Below are 17,209 nucleotides of genomic sequence, written 5' to 3'. Positions count from 1 at the left end.
TACACTCTCACTGTCTCTGTCTCTGTCTCTCTCTATCTCTCTCTCTGTTTCTGTCCCTGTCTCTCTTTCTCATTCATTGAAGAAATGATTCAGAGGTATCATTTTTCCTCTAAGGATTGCTTTAGCTATGTATTTGAAATGTTGGCATGTATTCTTAAATCTGTCATTTACAGATAGACCAGAGGGTGAGAGAGAGATCTCAGCAAATAGCCTCATTCACTTAACATGAAGCAAATTTCTCAGTTGAAAGAGTTGGCAGAAAGGGGAGCCAGGGAAAGTTTGAAGTGTTAAAAGCTTTGGAAAGTGACTGTGGTGAGACACTTTGTACATCAGTTGGTGGGGTCTGTGTGTGTAAAAAAGACATAGAATACAAAAATATTTGCCTTGCTGTGGTGAGGGCCACATTCAGATTATGTAATGAAAATTGTATCCAATTGGATCTATTCAACATGTTTGCATGATTTTCTCCAGCTTCTTTCAGCAGTGTGTGAAAAAGAGTGAAGCCAGGGGATGGTGAGAGTAATATAGGACTGGTGCATATCAAGGCAACATTGTTGATAGGGAGTAAGGGATTCAAGAGAACAGTAGAGAGTTGGAATGGTTCATGTTGGGTTCAATATGGAGAAGGGTGGTAGCCTACATCATGGCGGGGCAATGACATGGCATAAACTTAGGCTACAGGGATTTTAGATGAGGACAAAGGTGAAGAAATTTTGTAGAGAGAGTTGCAGAATCACAATAGATTGTGACACAATAATTGGATTTCTAAGTTTATGAACATAGAAATGGAACATTTTTGATGGATGGCATGGTGAGTTCTGTGACCCTCTGTGTGTGTAGCTGAGGTGAGATGAAGGAATAGATCATTGGAAATGAGAAAGTAGAATGCTTGAGGGAATATTAGTATATTTTCCAATGTCACCTACAATGGGAGTTGAGTAGAAAAGAGAGACTGAATTAGGCACTGAACTCATTGAGGAAGGAGTATGTCCTGGAAGTCAGTAGATAGTATAGATTAGAATCTTGATTGAAGGGAAATGTTGATTGAGTGAACTTTCAAAGGAACTTTCAAACTCTCCAGAGGAAAAGAGTTTGCTGAGTAATGGAAGGAGAGGGAGATTCTGGAAGTGGCAATAGAGAAAAAAGAAAATTCCAACAGTCCCACTTCAACTAAATAAAGCAAGGAAAGAGAAAAAAGTCCCATATGTTTGTAAGCACTTAGAGCAGCTTTTTTAGTCATATTGAAGTTATTGAATGTAGGAAAATTACAACTAATTAGCAAATTGCTGTAAGTATGCTGTTGTGTATAAATGCATTGGGATATCATTGTTTAGTAACAAAAAAAATGAGAGCTGGATTCAGAGACACCTGGAAAGATTTGTATCAACTAATTTCAAATGAAGTGAACACAGCCAGGAAAAAAATTTATGCAAAAGTAACATTGTAAATAAATTTAACTTTGAAAGCTTTAAGACCTCTGATAGTTGCCAGTGGCCAACTATATTTGCAGAAGATGATGATAAAGTTTTGGAAAATAATCAATGCAAACTGTGTCATGGCTGCATCTACCTCAATAACTCCATTGGGTTATTTGTGAACTTCTGAAAGTTCCTTACATTTCCTTCATTAAATAGGCTTTAAAAAATTCAAATTTAACACTAACACTGTTTCAGTCTTTTTTAAATACCCATTCTGCATTCAATGTAGAAATAAAAAAGTTTCTTTCATCTCTTTCCCTATCCATGACTAAGTAGATTTCTCCAAGTCAGGGAAGCATTTGAGAGTATTAATAGAAAACTTTAATTTTGCTGTGAGAGTTAAGGGTGAATCACAATCTTTCACAGCTGCCTACAGGCAATGTTACACCGATTGGTCATCGAAGTGAAAGGCAAAGTAGAATTTGAGAAGCATAATCAGACATTCATATTGTCATGCATTTAGTAGTGTGAGGGAGAGTGGAAATTTGTATTAGTAAGCTCTCCTTTTTTTAGTGAGTAGGTCATCTCATTAAGGTTCCCTTCCTTTCCCCTCTCCAAGAATTGAAAGACACTCTAATCATTGTTACCTAGAAAGTGCACTTTCCACAACAATGCTCACTAATCCTTGTATTGAAAAAAGAATCCTTTGGGAAAAGAAAACTGATAACAATATTCATAGAGAATATATCACATAAGGATGAAACACGATAATATGATGTAGTGCTTAAAGCAATGAACAAGTATGAAACACATGTGGGTTATAGTCCCAGCCCACCCATCAATTTTACTTGAGACTTTGGGGAAGATGTTTCATCCCCCTGATGCTCACTTTCTCTGGTTAGTGGGAAATTAGACCTGCAAAATCGCTAGGATTACTTCAGTAATAGAAGTCAGATGACATTGACTATGTCTTTGATAATAAAGGGGGTGCAGTGCTCAAGGGCAGGCCCACTCTCTCCCATGAGTAAGTTTTCAAAATTATACTGGTGATGTCATTGTGGTAGGAATTTCTAGGCAAGATGCAACTTCTCCCAATCCAAGTTTTTACCTTCTTTGAAATGTATTGTCTCTGAGAGTAGCTTTAGAGTACTGAGAGATTAAGGGGCTCAGCCAAGGTCACATAGCCACTATGTAGAGGAGGTAGATTTTTTACCTTGGGCCTCCTGAACCCACTGCCTCTCAAGGATCTGATAAAGCCTCGGAAAGAGACAGGGTCACTATCACCCACCTGTGGATAATTGTAGAGCTCCAGCAGGGTCTCCATCTGGACAGACAGAGCTGATGTGGCTCCTCCAGTAAGAGCCACAGACTTGTGCTGCCCCCAGCAACTATAGTTAGGTATGAGCTAGCCCTGCCCTGACAGCCACCGCAGGGAGCTCTCCAAGGTCCTTTCATCACTGTGGTAGGTGTTGTAGAGGTGGAATCCCAGGGTAAGCTTGGGCAACAGGTTAGGTTCATGTTGATCTCCTCTACAGCAAACATTAGGGTCAGGGCTTGTTGGTAATTTTTATACAGCCACCTCAGATGGAGATAATCAGAAATCATTTACAAAGTCTGTAAAAAGAATTTGCTTATGGAAGGAGGATGTTTAAGCCACGTGAGGGTTAAACCTAAGGACTGTAGCCGATTTTGGTATACTAATAATGGCCTCCTTTGTTCATATGCTGTTTCCTTCTTGTGATTGGAATATTTAAGAGTATTCCATTTGAGTTCCTAGTTTGCTCTGCCTGCAGAGGCACTCACTCATTCATTCATGCAATCATTCACTCACTAATTCATTCATGCCTTTAAGAAAGATATAATGAACACTTACCATTTCAGAATTATAGAGTCTGAGATTTTGAAAACAACCCAGAAGTCATCTAATCTAACATGTTCTTACAAGGGATCTGTACTCTAACATTTCTTATAATGAATATAATAGCTTCCTGTAAGAGATAAATCAAGTGGTCCTGGGAAGTTCAAAAAACTAAGAATAATCCTCACCAGTCATCCTTCAAGAGTAAGACCAGAAGTGACTGCAAAAAGCCATACTCTCTTTTGGAGGCTGTGTTTGAATATCAACTGCTCCCAATTCCCACTGCCCTCACTGAGCTATAGACAGCACTAGTCCTGAACTGTGGCCCACACCCAGGTATGAGCTCCCATAGTCTCTGCTCCCAAAGACCAATTTTGCTCATCCCAGACAAAAACCCTATATAACTCTATCCCTTCTTATATTCCTCAGGGAACTAACTCTATCAAAGACCCCAGAAGCCTGAACTGTGCCTCCATTTTTTACTCTGTGCTTTTGTGAGCATCCTCTTGATGCTCTTATAGTTGCACTATTTCTGCTTCCTTTTGGTTCAGTCCCATGCTGCTGTGCCTTCCAGACATGCCAATGCTTCTAGAGTTTTCTTCTGAGAAGTATGGGTGACTGACAATTCAGTATCTACACTTCCTTCCTAAGGTTTCTGACTCAGGGAAAATAAAGAACAAGGGCTGAATTGGGAACATGTGCTCCAGTGCCACAGGCCCCTTCCTTTTCCTTGACACCATGGCTATACCTAGGCATCTTATTCAGAACAGCATAACCTTTCTCCAGCAATAAAAATGAGGGATAAGGAGTATTGCTATCTTGCCTGGGTGGTCTGATGGATGTTCCTGACTCGATGTTAGGACAATTCCTGACAGGGGTATGCTCCCATAACTTATCCAAGCATCTCCTGTCCCCAGAATGCTTAGGATATAGTCAAGGGAAGCATGATAGGCCCACGGACCTGTAATAAAAGGCACTGGGTAATGTATGGCCTGTGACTGGTACAAAGAGAGTTAGGAATGCTGAGCAGGGGGAAGCACCTTCCTGTAGAGGAAGACATCATGAAGCAAATCATAGCCCGGGAAGAACAGGGATTTTCATGGGTGAAAATGAGGATCTCCAGGAGAGAGACACCAGTGTACAAGGGCACAGAAACATGTTTGAGGGATAGGAAGCTTTCCAAATTTGTACCCACAGACTCTGTTAGCAGGTGCTGCCTCAGAATATTAAGGTGAAGATCTAGAGGATTCACTCTGCCCTATCATCTTCTCTACCCACCATTTCCCTTTTATGGTAGGGACTGAGAAAAGAAGGAAAAAGAGAGAGAAAATGACTATCAAGAATTTAATCAACTAATCCAAAGTCATAGTGAAATAGATCTCATATTCATGTCAATATGCTCCAAAATATTTAAAACCCAGAAATATTTCTCTAGCAGTTCTCATCTTTAAGGTAATTCAGAGCTGTATTCCAGAAGGTGGCAGGCAAGAACAAGGAATCTTCAAGCCTTCTCATTTGCTCTATCATGAACAGCCAAATGTACTTCCCTTCTATTCACTGCCTGTGTTCTGAGAATGTTAAACCCTTTGTCTATTCTTTCTTCATTCACACTTGCTAAAAGTAGAAGGGAAACACCCGAATTCTCCTGTCCACATGAAGAAACACTGCTTTCAAGGAAAAGTCTGGCAAAGGCTACTTAGAAACAAAGAAAGAAATTTCGTTCACAATGGGCTCTTTACCCAATGCTACTGATATGGTGATATGCCTCTTGCCAGCTATCATCCACTCAGCCAAGGTGGTGAACGATGACAAAATAGAAAAAACTTGGAAATATTTTAAAATATTCAAGAAACGTGAGCAAACGTTAAAATATTTCCTTATTTTAGACCAATGGAGATTAAAAAATATGGAGGAGGGAAAGGAAAGGCACAAAAGCAATGTAAAATGTAGAAAGAACTCAAATGCAGTAGAGATGCATAGACACAGAGACATGCAGAGGAGTCAGAACTGTCATCTTCCATGTCCCATTCTTCATCTCCCAAAACCATCCCTGCAAATGCCTTGTCAGACCTATGGCTTTCAGGGGCCTCCCAGTGGCATTAGGCAGGAATATCTCTAGAAGGAATGTGTGGGGGGGGGGGTTTAAATCCACTTTCTTTTGTAAAGATACTTAATGGTTATGTTTGAGGTTTCCTTGCTACATACTGGCCTGTTGTGCTTACTAGAGTAGTTCACAACAGGAGCAGAGCCAAGACAAAGATCCTGACATTTCCACTGCCTTGTGAACAGTTAGAGATGAGACAGACACATAGAGAGAGATAAATACAGACATAGACACAGACAGGAAGAGATGGGGAAAAAATAAGAGGAGGTTAGAGACTGAGAGAATCCTTTCACTCCTTAGCTCTAAAAGAAAACCAGGTGGATGGTAAGTGACCATGAGGCACAGAAGAGAGGGTAGAAGAGACCCTCAAATCAGCAGGCAAGGGCCCAAATTTCTGCCTGCTCCTTCCATAAAGACCTCTGTAAGCATTAGCCCTCTCAGAGGCACAGGCAGGCAGGCACTTATAATTCTGGCAATCCTTGTCAGGTTTACTTCCAAAGAGTTCTGCTCCTGTGACACAGCTCACTCCAACTGAATACATGGAGAGAAAAGTCCCAATCACAAGATCCCCATTTCTGACAAGGCTGGGGCTCATTTGAGGGAAGCAGGGTGGCTTCTCTGGGACTGGAAGTTCAGCAGCAGTGACAGGAGCAGGACAGAAAACAACAGAGATAGTTTTCTCCATATATGAGGCTGCATTTCTCTGAACATTAGAAAAAGCCCCAAGCCTGACAGGAGCCCAGGAGCCATAAGAATAACAGTGAAGGCAAATGTTTTAGGCTTTGCCTGTTGAGGAAAAATCCTGGAGCTACAATGTTTTGTTCTGGGCAGATGGCCAGGTCTAGTCCTCCCTCCACACCTGAGGAAGCGCAAAGGGATGATAGCTGTGCCCACATCCAGGACAAGGACAGTGACGTAAGACCAAGGGGGTGATCACAGGCTTCCTTGGCCACTAAAATGTCTTCTGTCTGTCACTGACCTTGTGGTTATTCACTGGCAATGGTCTCCACAGAGCCATGCAGGTCCACAAGGAGTTCTGGAGACCGTTACTGCCTCAGGCATCCGCAGCTGTGTCCCGGCATCCAAGGAAAACACAGTGGAAAAACATGTTTGGAAATCTCTGTCCTTGTTCCACAGAGACAACTGGACAGGAATCCTCATGGAGGGGCTTGTGTGTCCCTGTGCCCCCAAAGGGCTGCAGACTCCTGGAGCTGGAAGGTGTTGCTTGAGGTAGAATCTGATGTGAACAGAAAAGATAAAAACCTTTCAGAGAGGGCAGTGGGGCTGAGAGTCTGCAGGACTCATGGCCTGGATCCATCTTGTGTCTTTGATTAACTCACAGGCACAGGCCCTCCCCATTCTCAGTATCCTAGAATCACAGAGCCCTAGAGAAGAAAAATGGGGATCAGAGACTTCCTAGTCGAAGAGGTGGCTGAAAAGAATCACCTTCTTCATTCCCAGCTTTCCTGACCCCGTATCCTGGTACCTGGCCATACTGACGTGCACCGGGAATGCATGTTTTTCTCCAAATCCTAGGATTATTGAATTTGCAATGTAAGGGAACCTTAAAGATTAAATTAGTCCAACATGTGCTTTTTAGAGATAAGCAATCTAAAGCAAGAGTATTTGACTAAGGTCACATTGTTAAGAAATATGTCGATCTACTAATATTACTATTGTGGACTAATATAATGCCTTAAAGTTTATAAAGCTCTTTAGGTATGTTCTATCAAATTTTATTCTCACAACATCCCTGTGAGATGGGTACTATTATTATCACCATTTAACTGATGAGGAAACAGGCTATAAAGAGTTTCAATGTTTGGCCTTGATCTCATAGTCAGTGAGGAAGGATTTGAACATAGGTGTTCTCAGTCTTTGGAGTCTGAAATTGAAATTTGACATTATCTGTTACATTATTGTTGCCTGTAGAGAAAGGTATATTTACTTCTCAGAATGGTTCTGCTTTGTACCTATAACCCATTTCTGTCCTCTGTAGAAGAGGGGGACTCCAGGATTTAAACTTATAGCAAAATCAGTGAAAAGCAATTGTTGGCTTACCGACGAGGCAAATCTATATGAAGAAAGAGGGCGTTGGACACAGATGTAATGAGTAAAGGGATATTGAAACCTTGGTGGGCCAAGGCCAGGGAAATGGAGACTGAACAAGTAGGTAAAAGGGGCTAGCAGAAGAAGGCATGCCCTCCCTGGTTTTTGGAGCCCTAGAACACTCAGGTCACTTCATCATAATTAGAGCTCTGCAAATTTCAATGAAACACACTCACACATATGCACATATACAACTTTAATAGCTAGGTGGTACAGTTGATAGAGCAGTGGACCTGGACTCAGGAAGACCTCAGTTTAAATCCTACCTCACAGATGACAGCTGTCTGACCATAGGCAAATCACCACACTTCTGTTTATCTCATGTTTTTCAACTGAAAAATGGCTATAGAAATAGTACATATCTGTCTGGCGTTTTTGAAAATATAATGGTATAATATTTGTAAAGGTCTTAGCACAGTGCCTGGCATACAGTAAGTGTTTAATACATTCTTCTTCACACTTCCCCTTTAACATAAATGTTTTAGTCAACAAGGGTTTAAGAAGTATCTGCTATTTGCCAGTGCACTGTGTTTGAGATACAAAAAGAAAAATGAAACATTCCCTCCTCTTAGGCAGCCTTCATTCAAACAGGGAAAACAATGTGTCTAGTCATCTACAAAGTGCCTTTCAAGCATAGAAGGGGTAAATGTGGACAGAACATCTTGAACAAATGGCCACTTAAGCCCCAAGAAAGTTTTCCAGTCATCAAACTGAGTCCCAAAGCTGTCCATTATACTGTTTATATGGCTCCAACTGTTAGGAGCTTTATCCTTGTGTCATGCAGGAATCTATCTCTGCACCTTGAAGTCATTGCTCCAAGTTCTACCATCTAGGACTCTTGTCCCTCCAAAGTTTTCTGCTCTTTTTTTTGCTACATAACCTCAATCTCTGCAAATGACCTGCTTCTAGTCAGGGACTGCAGTTTTATCTTCCTGGATTCTTCCTTTGGGACACATTATATCCCAGGAAACCTTTAAGCACCATCAATCAACCAGTCATCAAGAATGTATTTGGAATTCCCAATTGTGTTTGGGCAGCACTATGTCCTGGCAATATGAATGTGAAAGTGAAACGAGTTCTTCCTTTACAAGCATCTCTAAGAAACAATGTGTGTATATGTGAAGGGTGTATGTACTGGGGTGGGAATGATCATTAGACTCTGCATGAAATGTAAGAGAATGTGTCAACTCTAAGTTTCACTTTTAAACTTATGCTTTTCATTGGATTAATGAATTTAGTGCACGTTAAAGATAACACAACAGCAGGCGCTCATTAACAGCATAGTCTGAATAGTACAGGAACATATGGTACTTCCTTAAATTCAATTTGATTTTATTTCCTAGTTTGAATTCTCTTCTTTACAAATCCCCTCCTCTTCCCTCATTGAAAAAGACACAAACAAAACTCTCTACACATGGACAGTGAAGCAACACACATTAGCACATTGGCCATGTGAGACACACACACACACACACATACACACACATACACACACACATACATATACTTACATGCCTCTATATACACATACATGCACGTTCTTGCATTCACTGATATGTGTATTTGCCTACACCGAGAAAAGCCCAAATCTTTACTCTCAGTCCACCACCTCTCTATCTGAAGCTTCATGATGTTTCACCATGAGTCCTCTAGAATTGCAGTTTGTCATTGTGTTCATCAGAGTTCAGTTCTGTTCGCTTCACTTTCTATCAGTTCATGTGGGTTTTCCAGGTTCCTCTTACACCAACTCCTTCATTATTCCTTGTAGCACAATAATATTCTACCACATTGATGTGCCACAATTTGTTCAGCCATCTCCCAATTGACCATCATCCCTCATTTTCTATTTATATTTCATCATAAAAAGAATGGTAGAAATATTTCTGTACCTATGATTCTTTTTTATTTTTCTTTGATCTCTTTGTTATTCAGACATACCAATGTATCACTGAGTCTAAGGTTTCCAATAGCTTTTAGGAGTAGTTTGAAATTCTTTCCAAAATAGATAGACAAGTTCACAGTTATACCAGCAGTGCATCATTAATACCATTTTCTCACAGCCTCACTAGCACTTATCTTTTTTGCGAACTTTGCAAATATGATGAGTGTGAGGTGGTATGTCGTACTTGTTTTAATTTGCATTTCTGTAGTTATTAGTGATATCGAACAGGTTTCACGTGGCTATTAACAATTGGGATTGTGGGGTGTCCCTGTGCTAACGCTGGATGCAGTGGCCATTGGTCACTTTGCCCATTACTGAGTTCTGGGTCATAGGTCTGTGCCAAGGGTGTAGTGGCGCTACCTGAGTAGAGGTCCTACTTCTGGGGAGGGGCAGTGGTGCTCACCAGAGAGTAGAGACCATACTTGGGTAAGGACAATAGTGTAAGTGAGAAGAGTGGTAAGCACAACTGTAGCTGGATCATATTACCTTAGAAGCACTAAAAAATTACAGACCTCCTGAGCTCACTATGAAAACATCAGGGTGAAAAAGTCTGAAGCTCAGGCCAGTGACTCCTCCCCCCAGCCAGGTGAGCAGATCCCACCTCTAACTAAAAGTCCAAAATCAAAAATTGGCTGTAAAGATGAGAAAACAGCCACAAAAAGAAAACCTGACCATAAAAAGGAGCTGTGTTGACAGGGAAGCTCAGGGCACAAACTCCCAAGGAGCCATGCCTGAGGAGAGATTGGTGGCTGAGCTTGGTACTCTCTGGGACCATGCAGCCTCCTGTTCACTGTCACCATGTTCTGCCCTGATGCTTTGGGATCCCTCTGCTCCCTTCCATTTCTTCCTTGAGAAATGCAATCAATTCCCCACTACTACTGTCTTTCAAAGGGCTTGTTATAGAACCACTGCTTTATTATACTTCCCATTCTTGTGACTCCTCAGATCAAAACTCCCTTACCTGCCTTCACACAGGCATATCTTCCTTCCATGTGTCATCATCTGCTATTATTAGAATGATGACCATTTGAGGACACGAAGAGTATCACTTTCGTATTTCTATTGGAAGTGTTTAGCATCATGCTTAGTACAAAATGAGTCTCACAAATGTTTTTTTCATTATATTACTTCACAGATTCTGGGGCAAAGTGAAGAATTTGTTACTGTTTCACAATTGGTAACTGTGACTCACTCTGAAAGGGGAGGTGGTCAATGCACAGAGAACAGGGCATTGATACACTAAGGAAGAAGAATGTTCTGATCATTTGTTTTGAGATACATTCAATTTTTCTAAAAGAACAAGTGGAAATGTGTTATTAATTAAAAATGTGCTATTAAAAATCATAAATGCAGAGCTCTATAATTCTGTTTGGAAATAATGTGGAGGAGCCTCTTTCCTTCCTTAGACCTCTGAATATGCATGAAGAGGCAATAATAAAAGCAATTATTATTCATATTACAAATTAGGAAACTGAGGTTCAGAGTATAGTAGTAAACAGCACGTTAAAACTTGAGCTGCAATCTAGGTCTCAGCATCCTGCCCAGAGCAGTCTTCACAAGATATTGCTTCATGCTGCCACGGTTGTTCCCTTGTTGGTTGCTACAGACACTTGCTCTCAGCCTGTCAATCTGATGATCTCAGGTAGCGATTAGGAACACAGATGATTCAACTAGTTCACCTCTAGAGGCATTACTCATGTCTCAATCTGCACCAAGATGTTGACTCTTTTTTCTTGATTTTCAGTCCATTATTTTCATTTCTTTCCCAAATTTGTCTTCCACTTTATTCATTTGTTTTTTAGATGCTTTCTAACCTCTTCCAAGAACTGTTTTTGGCCTGAGACCAAATTACATTTTTCTTTGAGGTTTCACATATAGCCATTTTGACACTATTGTCTTCTTCTAAGTTTATGCCTTGATCCTATGTATCACCATAGTAACTTTCTATAGTCAAGCTGTCTTTCTTTGGTCTTTTTTGTTCATGTATTCTGCCTTTTTTTTGTGACTTGGTATTTTTATGTGAGTGTTGGGCTCTGGTCCTGCACTGATCCATGCTTTTTGTGCTGGGGTTCTGTGTCTTATTGCTGGCTTTCACTGGGCTTCAGGCTTAGCTGATTGCTTTCTCTGAGAAGAGTAGGCTTCCCTTTTTGCTTGTACTTGAGTGTGGGACATCCCCTTTGGCCTCACTTAGGTGTAGGATTTAGCTGCTGGCTGCTGGAAGGTTAGAGCCTTACTGCTGGGGTGCTGTGATAGCAAAGTGTTTCTGGTGGCTGGCCCTGGAGAAGTAATTTTGCTGCTGATGTGCCCAATGGATGGGGCCTGCCACTAGGTTGCTATGGAACCAGGGTCTCTATACTGGTTGAACTCAGAGGTGGGTCTTGTTGTTGGCCAGCCTCAGGATAGGGTTTTTCTACTTCAGTGGGGTCAAAGCCTCACTAGTAGCTGGGGGTAGTGTTGCAAGGGTGGGGACATGCTATGCTGCACAGACTGCTCACTAGCCTAGGGAGCTGCTGGTTTGCAGGAAGATGGGGGATCCCTGGTGGATTGCCTCAGGCTTGGCGCCTTGATGAAGGTCCCCTACTATGAGGCTGTCTTCTGTTGCTGCTCTTGGACCTTGCTCCATTCCCACACCAGTGAGACAGACCTTTCCTGCCATGCTGCTAAGCTGCGTTCCTGCTCCTACATCAATTCTGAGGTGGTTTTCTACTAGTTTGGAGGAGAATTTGGAAGGGCTCCAGAAGTTTCCTTCCTCACTCCTCCATCTTGGCACTGGAAGACTCTGGAACAATACTTTTATGCCATAAGAAATGAGGAAAGGCATGGTTTCAGAAAAACCTAGATCTCTATGAACTGATGCAAAATGAAGTGAGAAGAACCAGGAGAACAATACACGCAGTAGCAGCAATATTGTAAAGATAATAAACCCTGAAAGAGTTAAAAGCTCTGGGCAATGCAATAATTCACCACAATTGCAAAGAACTGTTAAAGAAAAAATGATTATCCACCTCTGGATAGAGGAAATATAGATTCAGAAAATAGATTAAAGTATATTTTTTTCTATTTATTATTCTTGCCTTTTTGGAATACAGCTAAAGTGAAAATATATTTTTATGGGTTCATAGATACAACAGGTATAATATGTTTTGCCTTCTCAATAGATGCAGGAGGGATGGAGGGAAGAAGTGAATTTTTAACTGAAAATAAAAATAAGACTTAAAAATATGAGAATTAAACTTTGTGGTACAAATAAAACGAAAAGAATACATTCAGACGAAGGAATTGCAGTTCACAAATGAGTGTAAAACTTATGGATGTCAGCAAGACAGGAGTAGTTACTGTCTCTTTTTATAGGTGAGGTGGAGTTTAGAAGCAGACAATGTAAATTGAGGAATTGATGAGTTATGGCATTAAAGGAATTATCAACAGGTCTTTTGAAAACAAATGGAATAATATCAGGAATTGAGGTGCAGGAAAAACAAAAGTGAGTGAAGCACTGGATTCAGTAATGAAGAAGGGAAAATGTTCAAGGCAGGGATAATGTCATATAACAGCCAGGGAAATGGAGACTCACTGACTAATTTTGGATAACATGGACGAGAGAGAGAGAGAGAGAGAGAGAGAGAGAGAGAGAGAGAGAGAGAGAGAGAGAGAGAGAGAAGAGAGAGAGGGAGGGAGGGAGAAATTGCTGAATGACAGATGTTGACAGAAAGCCAAAGAGCAGCACTGTGGAGGAAAAATACTCTGAAGCAGCCACTCCAAAAATTAATTAAGTTTTGGGGGGAGGGATGAACGTGAGAGAAAGTGAAGCTTGTACTAGAACATGTGATGAAGGAATGAGTTTCATCTGCAAGGAAATAGGTCTTTGTGAGTGTTAGAACAGAAAAGGAGTGAGAAGTTTGAAGTTTAAGATGAAAGAAAGTTTATAATTTATGCAGCAGGCATTCCAAAGAATGCAGGGAATGTGGTATCAAATATTGAGTAGATATTGATGTGAGAATTGATGAAGATGACAATGAGGAAGGAAATACATGATATGGATGAGGGGGTTACTATTTGGAAGCTGGCACTTCAATATAAGTAATATTATCAAAATAAGAGGATGAAGGTGTCTAAAACATTTTATTAGTAGTCTAGAAAGGACATCAGTGATAGGCATGATGTCTGTTAAAGGAGATAGTTAATTAGAAATATCAGTGTCATTGCTCCATGCTGACTTCATCATAAGTTGTGGTTTCCACGTCTTGGAAATGGTCAGAAAACTCATCTGAGGGCAGGCATAAATAGAAGAAGGTATGGCGTAGAATTCTAAGGTCGTAGACAGCAGACAAGAGGTGAAATTTCCCAGGGCCCCTCTCTTATTGGTATGCTTATACTTAAAATTGAATATACCTCTGGGAGGAATTAGTAGGCAATGATCCAGAAAGGTTCCTGCCCGTGGAGCTCACTGTATTCTTGATATTTTCCTGGGTGTTTTGGTCAGGCCTCAGCAGGATCACGTAACACTTGGGAATAAAGATGCAGCTCTGTAAGCCAGCACTGGATGCCAGGATGGAGAAGATTTCCACAGTAACCATGGCCTTGCCCTTGGTGCTCTGGTATGTGGGGAGGAAGGAGACCCACACATTGCAGAACACTAACATGCTGAATGTGATGAACTTGGCTTCATTGAAGGTGTCAGGCATGCTCCTGGCCAGGAAGGCCACTGTGAAGCTACACAGTGAAAGGAATCCCATGTAGCCTAGGACAGAGCAGAAGGCAAAGTGAGAGCCCTCATTGCACTTCATGATGATGTGGCCAGGTTCAGAGAATGGGTCCACATCAGGAAAGGGGGAGAGGTTCCCAGCCAGATGGCACAGAGAACCCCTTGAATTCCAGAACAGATAATGACAACAGAGTTAGACACACTGGATTGCAACCATATCCTGCTCCTGCTCCCTGGTTTGGTAACCCTGAACTCTAAAACAACCATGATGGTTTTGGCCAAAATTGGTGACACAGCTACAGTTAACACAACTGCAAATGTTGTTTGTTGGAGGAGGAAGGTGACTGAAGGAGGATGGCCAATGAAGAGTAAGGAGCAGAGGAAACAGAAGATGAGGTAGATGAGGAGGGTAGGGCTGAGAGCCCAGTGGTTGGCTTTCCCTGTAGGGGTGTCTTGAAACTTCACAAATACCCAGAGAACCAGAGATGTCATCAGAGAAAAGGAAAGAGCTGCACAGATTAGAGTTATCCCCAAAGGTTCTGAAACATCCAGGAAATTCCTAACCTTGGGGAGGCATTGATTTCTTTCCTTATTTGGATATTCATCTTCTGGGCACTTCACACAGTGCTACATATCTGCAAGAGACAAACAAGCTCTTAGGATTTTAAATGCAACAAATTTTCCCCACCCCCATACACAGAAAATAGGTAAAATTGCTCAAAGAAGTTATTTCTTACTTCAGAAGGCATAATACCCTCTTTCTGTGCTGTGAGATGGTCATTGAAAAGTAACCTAGTGTGCAATACAGTGTAATTCTATATATACTCATTATTGTGAAATTTGACTTTATTTTTCTAGTATTCAGATTTCCTAATTGAATACAAACTTTTCCTGTGGGTCTATTGTTATAGTACCATGACATAGAAACTGGAGCCCTTCCTTGTCTCAATCCTTTCTGACTCCATTATGTTATAGCAATTACTGTACATGGAGACAGTATGATAAGGTTGCTACATACTAAGCCATAAATGAAGAGTTCAGTGTCTGCTGTGGGCCAGATACTTGAGTTACAAACTCAAAGAATTAAGCAATATCTGCCCATAGAGGCCTTACATTGTAATAGGATATAGGTAATGCTACAACATCTTGTCTTTTCCTGAATTTATTCATTTCCATACGTGAGTGTAAGTTGGAGCCAAATGAGTAAATTGGTCAAATCATCCACCCTTACTAAATTAAATGACAATGAGTAACTCCCTGATTCCTTCATCTGGTGACCATCCACCTCAACTGTTCACTAGGTGTCATCGATGCATGGAACATTCTATATGAGACAGGACACTGGATTGGGGTTGTTGAGGGGATTATCCTCATTTTCAGGAGCCTGTACAATTTGAAGGCCATAGTTGGGCTCAGAATAACTCGTTTTTGGTAGTGGAGAGAGGAGAGACTATTCCAAATAAGCCTCTTCAATGTCATGCATTGGTTGTACAAGAGTAGAGTGTTGAGTCCTAGACTTGGTCACAGGCTAGCTCTCCCTTCTTTGGCTCAGGGAATCTTGTAAACATCCCTGGTATGAGGAAGACCTGAGTTCAAATCTGGCCTCCAACCCTTTTTAGCTGTGTGACCCTGGCAAGTCACTTACCCTGGATTGCCTCAAGAAAAAGAAAAGAAAATTGTAATTGCTTTTAGTATTCCATGGACTGTTTGCCTCCTCTATGGAATAATCTAAGTGAAGAAAAACAGATGCAACAGATAGGAAGAAAAATGCAAGAGTTTGAACCCACAAGAAGGGAGCTGACACCTTGGTCAGTACATCTAGCCCCATGAAATGTACTAGATGTCAGTCAACCATTGAAATCATATCAGTAGAATTATTGAGTTTCCTTACCCCAACCTTCTCAAGTATTTAAAAAAAAATTTCCCCATTTATCTATTAGCATCCCCAGGTGTATTATTTCCCATCCACTGTGGAGGACCCTTCCCTCTCATCCTCTAATCCTGCACCCACTGCACAAGGTTTAGTACTATGAAGTCATTAGTGTGCAGAGGCCAAAATGATTCTAATATGTGACCTTTCACTTATTGTTTACATTGTTTACAATCTTAAATGTTTTTACTATTGGAGTGTGACTCTTTCCCAGTCTATAAATATATAATAGGGTGTCACACTAGTGGAGTTGCATAATCAATGACCCAAGTAACCCAGTCCACACTGACTCTGAAAAGAAGTACCAGGTCTTCTGTGACAGATGGCTGAGAGGGAATACAGAAGCTCTTCTACAGAATTCATGGTAGACTTCCCTTTCTAGATCATTTATCAAATTTTAATTTTAAAATACAGCAAGGGATAGGGATGACAGAACATCCACCATATATCATGGGTATCTATTTCCAGTGGGAGTAATTCTCCCAAGCCAACACTAGTCCAAAGTTCCTGATGAATGTTGTACCCAAGATACACATAAACTCAACTTCACCTTATCACAAATATTTTGCAGAGTAAATACTCCTCCTCACTCTAGCCAACTCTATCCCATTACATGTGAAACCCTAAAAAGACCATAAAATTACATTCTGTAACAGATAGGGCAAGGTTACTTTTTTTTTTGTAGGTCTCATTTTGAATAATAAAGTTGGACACAATATTTTAGCCGTGTATCATTAATTCAATCCACTTGTCCTGATCTGAACTCGTTGCTGACTCACCTTGCTCCTGGATATCGTCTTGCTCAGACAATGATGAAGTTGTTTGTGATCCTAGAGCACATGAGTTCACTCAGTTCAGTAAGTGTAGGAGGAAAGCTACCTGCAGACACTGAGTCATCTGATTGGAAATCTCTCCCTCAGGGCACAGGGAGCAGTTGAAACAGCAGATGGGCTGTCCTTCCAGAGGTGTTTGCCTCAATCCAGGACCACAGCTCTCACTGTGTGTGGCACAGGGAACCTAGTGACAAGGGAGTAAAATGCATGATGGCTTTCATAATTAACCAGACAGAGGATGGTATATAATCAGAAGGTGAATGATATTGATTTTCGGGCAAAGTGAGCTTATTCTGTGAGAGAAATAAGAGAA

General features: G+C 41.0%; 2 pseudogenes; both read right to left on the bottom strand.

Moving 5' to 3' along the window:
• Nucleotides 1–5,984, bottom strand: part of LOC110202589 (vomeronasal type-2 receptor 26-like) — a 31,191-nt pseudogene extending 25,207 nt beyond the window's left edge.
• A 7,642-nt stretch (nucleotides 5,985–13,626) lies between these two features.
• Nucleotides 13,627–17,209, bottom strand: part of LOC110202551 (vomeronasal type-2 receptor 26-like) — a 38,319-nt pseudogene continuing 34,736 nt past the window's right edge.

The sequence above is a fragment of the Phascolarctos cinereus genome, unplaced genomic scaffold (genome assembly GCF_003287225.1).
Source record: "Phascolarctos cinereus isolate Bilbo 61053 unplaced genomic scaffold, phaCin_HiC Scaffold_4;HRSCAF=312, whole genome shotgun sequence".
Taxonomy (NCBI): Eukaryota; Metazoa; Chordata; class Mammalia; order Diprotodontia; family Phascolarctidae; genus Phascolarctos; species Phascolarctos cinereus.
This window is presented reverse-complemented; position numbering and strand designations above follow the sequence as displayed.